The following is a 9,424-nucleotide window of genomic DNA, read 5'->3' as shown; positions in this document are numbered from 1 at the left end:
TTTTTGTGTGTTTGTTTTTAGGGGATTTTTTTAAAAAATTGTATTTATTTATTTGACAGAGAGAGACAGAGCAAGAGAGGGAACACAGCAGGAGGAGTGGGAGAGGGAGAAGTAGACTTCCCGCCGAGCAGGAAGCCCAATGTGGGGCTCGATCCCAGGACCCCAGGACCATGACCTGAGCCGAAGGCATACGCTTGACAACTGAGCCACCCAGGTGCCCCTAGGGGATTTTTTTAATGATTAATATATATATATATATATATATATTTTTTTTTTAACTAAGGTTTATTCTTAAATGTACAACAGAACCTAAGACAACGTTTTCTTCTAGCTATACATGGCAATAGAGGATGTGACAGGGAATCCAGATGTATCCAGGAATGCAATCAAGAATCACCAAGTCTCAGGCACAAGGAACAGCTTACTTTTCCTAGATGCCTTAATTCCACCTGTGGCCAGGGGACCTGTCCCCTTGGCCTTCGCTTTTAGCTCCTTGGGTATGCTTTGCTCATCTTTCTGTTTCTGCTTGAATGCCTTATCTTTGTCCATCTCCTTGGCCTGCTTCTTGGGTGTCTTCTTGCCATCTTCGTGGCCAGATGTGGTAGCTGCTGCTCCATGTGTCATTTTTAAAACCAGGGAAGTGAAGAAGGCCATGTTGGTTGGATGCTCCCACTCACCAGAGGAATTGGGGGGGCAATGAGAAGAGAGAGGCACAGACCACTTCTGGTCGGCAGCAGAAGAGCCCACCAGAAGCAAACACAGCCCAAAGGACACCAAGGAGAATCTGACATCCCAGAAGCCAAGGGAGGAGACAGTTCAAGGAGGACACAAAATACTTCCTGGAAGGCCAGTCGGATCAAGGTCAAACAGCACACAATGGATTTAGCAAAAAAGAGGACATTGACTAACAAGGTGAGAGATGGGTGCCTGGAAATGTGGGGAATGGAAGCCAGAAGCAAGCTCTCATCTCCTGGAATTTCCTGAGGGAAACAAAGAATCATCAACAACACTTATTTGCGAAAGGCTTTGTGCCAATGATAGTTTGAACTTTTCTCAAGCACTTTCATTTAGTTGGCAATTAAATAAGCAAAGTACTTGTGCATACGTTTTCCTTAATTACTGCTTTCATAATCTATTCACGTTCATGTACCAACAGGCTCATCTGTAAAATGGGTTTGCTGAAGCATCAGATTCAAGCTGGGCTTGTGTGCGAAAGTTATTGTTAACTCCAACCAGCAACACAGTTTCCGTATATGGAATACGATGAGCAAAAAACCTAGAACATGATCCCACACTTACCACGGAGATTCATTTAAAGCTAAGTCCTGGGGCATCTGGGTGGCTCAGTCGGTTAGGCATCCGACTTTAGCTCAGGTCATGATCTTGGGGTCCTGGGATCCCACCCCACCTTGGGCTTCCCTGCTCAGTGGGGAGTCTGTTTATTTCCCCCCCAACTCCCTCTACCCCCCCTCAAATAAATAAAATCTTATAAAGATAAAGCTAAGTCATAAAATGTTCTGTCTCCATATGTACATACATCTTAGAAAATTGTTTTAATGGAATTTACTTTTTAAAGTATTGTTGCCAGAGGTTAGAATGTCCCCATAATGTATAGAGAATCACACTGTATTAGGTTAATCATACTGTATTTCTTAAAAAATATTTTATTTTCAAAAGATCATATTTTTAAGTAATCTCCATACCCCACAAGGGTCTCAAACTCAAGACCCTGAGATCAAAAGTTGCATGCTCCACCCACTGCGCCAGCCAGGCTCCCCTGGTATTGGGGTTTTATTGGTAGAGTCTTTCAGAGAATGTGATTTATTAAAAAACATGGTTAAATCAGGGTAATAATGGTCCTCACCTCTTACACTGTTTCAAGGACTTCTTCCTCTTAGTTTATTTATCTATCTTTTTAAATAATGAGGATGGGGACCCTGGGTGGCTCAGTAGGTTAAGCATGGACTCTTGATGTCAGCTCAGGTCATGATCTCAAGGTCATAATACTGAGCCCCATGGCAGTCTTTGATCTGGACACAGAGCCTGCTTAAGAGTCTCTCTCTCTCCCTCTGCCGCTCCCTCTCTTCTCTCTCTCTCTCTCTAAAAACAAAAGCAAGTAATGAGGGCACAAAGAATTAATTTTTCTTGCCTTAATAATGTTCCATGACACTATTTTAAATGTAACTATGTTTGTAAATTTCATTAATATATTTTTAAAAGATTTTATTTATTTACTTGAGAGACAGAGATGGAGAGAATGAGTGGGAGGAGGGGCAAAGGGAGCTACAGCCCGTAGACAAAATCATTCTTTCTTCAATGTCTAGAAAAGACTACTCCGCTCCAACACAAGTGTAGCATTGAATTTTAAAAGAAAGAAAAAAACTGGAAAAAAATTACTTCAGAATCTTTCAATTAAATTCACACTATTCTGCATGATTTTTGACCCACCATTTTAAATTATAACACCTGAAGAGGAAAAGGTTATATTAATTCCAGTAAGGAGGAGAATATAGCTGAATTAAGAATAAAGAATTTTTGGGTGCCTGGGTGGCTCAGTGGGTTAAGCCGCTGCCTTCGGCTCAGGTCATGATCTCAGGGTCCTGGGATCGAGTCCCGCATCGGGCTCTCTGCTCAGCGGGGAGCCTGCTTCCTCCTCTCTCTCTCTCTGCCTGCCTCTCTGCCTACTTGTGATCTCTACCTGTCAAATAAATAAATTAAAAAAAAAAAAAAAGAATAAAGAATTTTTTAAAATAATAGATTTTTTCCTTTGTTTAGAGATTTTAATTAATTTTGAAATAATTGAATTTCCCTTCCACATTGGAATTTGAATAAATTAGAATTTCTAAAGTAGAATTTGGATGCTCTTTCTGGACTTCTTCTCAGGAAAAGAATTCTTTAGTACAGTGGAAATAACAAGAAACCGTGGGAAAGAGACCCACAGAATCATAATTATCCCACAGAGAAAGAAAAAGGCTAAATGGAGTCCAAGGATACTCTTTTAGAGATGAGGAAAGCAGATTTCAAAATATCTGAAGATAGGTAACACGAGATGGACAGAGATTCAAAACCCAGAAATAGTGCAAGACCACAGAGGACTAGCAACATTGGGATCATGTGGGACTGTATTATTAGGACTTTTGTGGGGAGGAAAAGGTCCAGTCCGCCGAAAGCCGGATGGCTGTGAAGATTCTGGGTGTGCTCAGACTTTCAAAGGGCACGAGCCGAAGATGAAAGCCCGGACACAACCAGGGACGATGGGCACGGACCTGAAAGAGATTCACAGAGGCTGATGCCCAGACGACTCTGAAGCACATCCCTCAAAGGGAAAATTCTGTGGCTCAGAAATGAAGCCCGGGGAAGAAAGGCACAGGTCCATTGCATGGTCTGGAGAAAACACAGATTTCACTAACATTTTGTTTCCTTTTTTATCACGAGGAGGCTTTACTCTGGAAAGACAAGTGCACGCTGGCTCAATGCAGCCACGTCTCCCCAGGGCCTTCTCCGAGATGCCACCTCCCAGGGCCCCAGGGTGCAGAGGACACCTCTCTGGCAATCAGGGCAGTAGGCAGAAAAGGACACACATTCTTCTTCTCCCGAGAGGGAAGGGGAGGAGCAAGGTCAGCCACAGAACAAAGTGCTTTACATTACATTCCAGAAACATTCAAGAATTTCACTGGGATCGCTGAGGAAATAATTCAGCAAACCCTTGGAGCCAAATTAGGTATATAAAATCACTACATGCTGGCTTCTTTCTTTCTTTCTGTTTAAAGATTTTATTTACTTATTTGAGAGAGTGAGAGAGAGAGAGATCGCAAGCAGCAGGAGAAGGCAGAGGGAGAGGGAGAAGCAGACCCCCTGCCAAGCAGGGATTTCCCCATGCAGGAATTGATCCCTGGACCCTGGGATCATGACCTGATGCTTAACTGACTGAGCCACCCAGGTGCCCTTGTATGGTGTCCTTTAAATGTCTAGGTGTGCCCCATAGAAAAGACAGTTAGTTAAGACCCATTGCACAGGTCAGTTCTACTTCTTATTATACCTGGGGCAAATGACTGAACCTGTCTGGACTTGATCTTCTATACAGTGATTATCTATCAAATGGAGCTAATAATAACTATCTGGAAAGGCCAGTATTAAATGAAACTATAAATAAAAAGCACACGTTTACCTAGTGCATCATGAATGTCACTGATGCCGTTAGGGGCAGCTAGTGGTGGTAATAGATCAACAGTCATTTCATTTGCCACAGAGCAAACCAAGCAATACGTTTCTGCACGAAAATGGGCTTCCCCATCTGTACCAGGTAAGATTTCTGTCGGCAAAAAAACAGACAGGCAGACGAAAAGTGACCTGGTTGAAGGGAATTTGTTTTCCCCATGAAGCAAGGTCAGTTCACTGTGTCACGGCTGTGGATCTGCAGCCCCACGGTGCTCCTGGGCTTTCTCTCATGGCCACAGGATAAGCCCCAGCAGCTGCTGCAAACAGGAAGGAAACAGGAATGGGCACTCATCAAAGGCCTCTCACCCATTATCCGGCAGGAAGATCGTCTCACACCCCCTCCCTTCCCCTGCAGCCTCTCCCTTAGGTCATCTTGTGAGATGCACTCCCCCGCCCAACTCCCCGACCTCCCTAAGGCAGCAAAACAGGTACTTGTCAACCCATTTTATGTATTTATTTATTTTTGTCATCCCATGTGAAGATTTACAAATATCTTTTTTTTTTTTTTTTAAGATTTTATTTTTTTGAGACAGAGGAAAAAGCATGAGGATCGGGGGCAGAAGGAGAGAGAGAAGCAGGAAGCCCACTGAGAAGGGACCCCCTAGGACCCCAGGATCATGACCTGAGCCAAAGGGAGACATTCAGGTGACTGTGCCACCCAGGCATCCCAAATATATATATATATATATATATATATATATATATATATATATATTTTTTTTTTTTTTTTTATTAAATATTTTATTCTTGGGCACCTGGGTGGCTCAATCGGTTAACCATCTGTCTTTGGCTTGGATCTCGATCCCAGATTCCTGGGATGCAGTCCCGTGAGGGGCTCCCTGCTTAGCAGACAGCCTGCTTCTCCCTCTATCTCTCCCCCTGCTTGTGATCTCTCTCTCTCTCAAATAAATAGATGAAAAACCTTTAAAAACATTTATTCTTAAGTAATTTCCACACCCAAGGTGGGACTTGAACTTACAACCCCTAGATCAAGAGTCACAAGCTCTACCGATTCAGCCAGCCAGGCACCCTAAGATTTACAAATGTTTCTTCAAAAATTGGGAAGCACTAAGCCAGATGGTCTCTCATGATTGCTTCTGGCCTCATGACTCACTCTTTTGTCCCTTGTGTTTCACACTTTCTTTCCCAGAAATCCCCCTGATTTCATCTCCCTGTTTTCTTCCTCTTCCATTAGATAGATCAAATGTCTTTCAAAGTATCACCTTCCTTTTCTGGCAATGCAACAGGAGAACAGCAGTAGAAACAGTATGCCATAAGGGATTGCATAAGTGAGTGAGTGAGTGTGTGTGACTGTGAGTGTTGAGTGTGTGTGTGTGAGTGTGTGTGTGTCTAGAGAATACAGACAGAGAAACTAGGTTTGCCTTTTAACTTCGTCCTGTTATCTTTCAAACATAAAATAAAGTCTTCCACACCTTTCTGATCATTCCCAGGCTTGGCTCTCTCCCACGCTCCCCCATACCCCTGGCCCCCAGCACTCTCTGCTCCCCACTTCTCCCGGGCCCTCACAAGGCATGGGATTAACAAGATCTCCATCTGCTGAAGAAGTAAAGCAGAAACCCTGAAAACCAGAAGCCCCCTCTCTATGGCCCAGTTTGCAGCAGGCTAGAGCCGGCACTGCCATTCCCTGCCTTTCACGGGGAGGACTTCTCTCCTCTCTCACTTTGGAGCTCACTACCCAGCTGTCCCGGGCCCACTGCATTCCAGAAAGATAACACGGAATCCCAAACAAGGAGCCTGCCCCACTCACAGCCAGTGGGGGCCGTGATCGTGGCGTTAACTTGGAACGGTCAACGCTTTGGTACCACGGATGAAATAAGATGCTAATCATTCCACACCCGCCAAAATCACTACGAAATACAGTTTCGGTGGGATAAATGGTGGGTCCCATGAGCATCAGATAAGGACGGGGGCTCAGCAGGGGTATGAGAGGAAGTCTTGATTTCAGAGGGCAGGGAGCTCAAAGACAGCAGCAGCCTGACCAACCTCCAAGAAGACGGGGTGACTTTAGGAAGGTTCGGGACTCACCAAACACAAGGACGCTTGATGCCGAGTCTGCAAAGGTTGTTCACAAATCAGAGAACCGAGATGGGGGGGTTCACCTGAGCTCCTACCCAGGGAAGAAGCGTTGATAAGCTTAATTGGGACTCTTGCCCCAGCAAGGAACAGCCTCGGACTTACCAGACCGTAGCCTGGGCCACGACTGGCCGTTGCCTGGTGGTTAAGGGCTCTGTTTCCGAAGTCCTACTTCCTGAATTCAAATTCTGCCCTTGCTAATCCTGGGTAAAGTCCCCAGCAGCTCCGTGAGAACCAGGTCCCGCAGATAATCTGGGCAAACACAGAGGACCTGCCCACAGGAACATCAGTGTCAGCTTCCACTCTGGAGGTCCTCCCCTCCTGATGTAGATAATGCTAGGACTTTCCACAGGTGCCCCAGGCTGCAAAGAAGCATGGGGGGAGGGGCATCCAGATAACGTTTTCAGGAAAAGTCTCCTTATCAGCATAGTAAATAGGAGGTCCTCAGACTTCAATTTCAGAAATGCTGCGAAGGCATTCCATGAGGGTATAATCCTATTAAATTAAGAAAACTTGGCTGAATGAAAATTTACAAAGGAATGTTACGTTCTGCGGAACTTCTTAAGTGTCTCTAAACTTAGCAATAACTCCTCACATTTGTGAGTTGCTTTTAGATATCAAGTGCGTGCCCACGTGTTGTTTATTTAACGTCTGCCAAATTATCAGAAAATCCTACCTGCTGGGGGTGGCTGTTGCGTAGTGTAGCAGAACTTTCTGGCTCTAGGGTTCCTTTCTTCATAGGGCTGCCTTGGGAGAGTAACTTTCTTACTGTTACTGTTTTGGTGGCTGGACCATGGGCAACCAGAATCCCCTTTGTCCTTGATGGGAACAGAGTATCACCCACAAAATATAACTTTCCCATGAAATAGAACCTTTTAAACAGGCGTGGTTTGTAAACCACCTGCATCAGAAATTTTTATCTAAAGGCCCAGGTAGGCAGAGATCCAAATCCCGCTTCAGCACAGTAAATCCCAATTTCTGGGCACAAGGACTGGAAATCTGGGTTTTTAACAAACACCCTAGACAATTCTTAGACAGTCTAACAATTAAGGACAATTGTGCCAATGTTGGAACTCAACTAAAAATAGTTAAATTCTGCCCAGCTCGCTGCTGGGTAAATGGCAAATAAATAAAAGGCAGGCATATCAAAGAGGCTCAAGTGCAAGGCCATTCCACCCAGCCAGCAAACCACATTCCAAGCCTACCCTAGGGAACCCAGGGTATGGGTTAGGAGGAAACAAGTGAGGTACTCATCCATGCACAAAACTTAAGGGGAAGCCACTCAGTAATCAAGATAACGAGTACCCCAATGTAATATTTTATTTTTTCCATGCAATATTTTCATAAGTCAAAACTAAAGTCAAGAAATCCAGGATGAACAGAGTAACACATTTTTTAAAAGAAGATTTTATTTATTTATTTGACAGACAGAGATTGCAAGTAGGCAGAGAGGCAGGCAGAGAGAGAAAGGGAAGCAGACTCCCCGCTGAGCGGAGAGCCCCATGCAGGGCTCGATCCCAGGAATCTGGGATCATGACCTAAGCAGAAGGCAGAGGCTTTAACCCACTGAGCCACCCAGGCATCCAAGAGTAACACATTTTAATATAATATAATTTAATTTTTTTTTTTTTTAAACCAAGCTCTATGCCCAGCGAAGGGCCAGAACTCACAACCCCAAGATCCAGAGTCCCACGCCATACCGACTGGGCCAGCTCGGTGCCCCAAAGTATCAAATTTTTTAAAATAAAGGCAGGATCTGTACCAACCAAGTTTCCTTTTGCTGTTGGCTCTCAAATGGCCCCTCTGGCCCACCAGGACCGCTCTCTACTTTCTGGGTCAGCGCGCTGACCGGTCTAGCCTTTCATTGTACCCAGAGGTAGAGACCGGGAGGTGGACGCCCACCCATCTCGTCCTCCTGTTGCCGTTCAGAACGTCTGAGGTCAAACACCTCATTTCATTGACTGGACGCATTGCTCCTTTCTTCAGAAATAAAAGTTAGATTATGTTCTGTGGTCCTTAACCAAACAGAATTTTATTCCAGTGACAGGATTAACTTGCCGAAGACATATAGGCTCCTAAGAGCTTCACCCACTCTGCCGACGCTCAATTGAAGGGACTCTCTGCTGCAATTACAATGGCCATATAGGTCCCTCCGTGGGGTGTCACTCTGCCTCAGATGCCGCTTTCTGATAGACTCTTCTGGGTGTGTAAAATTTTAAATCCTTTATAAACATCAATGATTGGCATAATTGGTGTAATTATAGGTATCTAAAAAGCAGAAAATGCCTAGTAACAGCTGCCAATAGTTGGTTTCAGGAAACATGCAGTCACTTGTGGAGAGCCGAGCTCGGGTTTAAACGCTTGGGGAATATTACTTCCAGATGGACCGACTTGAATCAGAGATGGCACAGAGATAGAGAGAAAAGAGCTCCCTCCCCAGGGATTCCCCAGGGACCGAACCACGCGGGAATCGGGGGGGGGGACATGTTCTCTGAGGAGAGCCTTCCCTGACTGATGAGTAGGAACAGGTTAGAGAACCACAGTGGGCCCCAGCCTCTTACGGTAGGGACCCCCAGAGACGAACAGTTTCAATTACCTTTGGTCAGGTTTGTCCGTCAGTGTTGCACCGTTGTTATGGCCGCTGTTCATGGCAGCCAGAAGGAGAAAACAACGGCAGTCCTTGTGTGCAAAGGCCTGTCTTCTTACAAGTGCGCCTGGAGGAAATGGGAATATCTTGCATTTTTCTACTCCCTAATTATTTGGGGCTGAGTTTCATCCATAACATGCTTGCGGGTTATTGAGAAGTTCTTTGAGCCAATCTTGTTAGTAATATGGGTTTACATGTATTAGGGAAAGGTATTTGGACATAATAGGTATCTGCAATGTTGCAACATGGACCATAACACCCTCCCACTCTTTTGGAGAACATGTGGGTTTGGAAGGGGAAAGGAAAATTATTGGGAGATTCCCAAGGGCCCCGCTGTCAGCGAGCCTTTCAAAATGGCAACCAATTACTAACGTACAGCTGAAGATGTCCTGCCGTGTCTACTGAATGCTCTCCCTTCACATTGTCAAATTACTCACCCTTTTACGAGTGGACAGTTTTATTGAA

The 9,424-nt window shown here is 44.8% G+C and overlaps 1 long non-coding RNA gene across 1 annotated transcript; it reads right to left on the bottom strand.

The window, feature by feature from the left end:
* Positions 1-280: 280 nt before the first annotated feature.
* On the bottom strand, positions 281-6,497 carry LOC122900185. Its single transcript, XR_006383197.1, has 3 exons — positions 6,265-6,497; positions 4,169-4,475; positions 281-980 (listed from the first exon to the last, which is right to left on the bottom strand). It is a non-coding gene; the product is annotated as an uncharacterized LOC122900185 (long non-coding RNA).
* Positions 6,498-9,424: the final 2,927 nt, after the last annotated feature.

This window comes from Neovison vison, chromosome 1 (assembly GCF_020171115.1).
Source record: "Neovison vison isolate M4711 chromosome 1, ASM_NN_V1, whole genome shotgun sequence".
Classification (NCBI taxonomy): Eukaryota; Metazoa; Chordata; class Mammalia; order Carnivora; family Mustelidae; genus Neogale; species Neogale vison.
The sequence above is the reverse complement of the archived record's forward strand: the minus strand, read 5'-3'. Positions and strand labels throughout refer to the sequence as shown.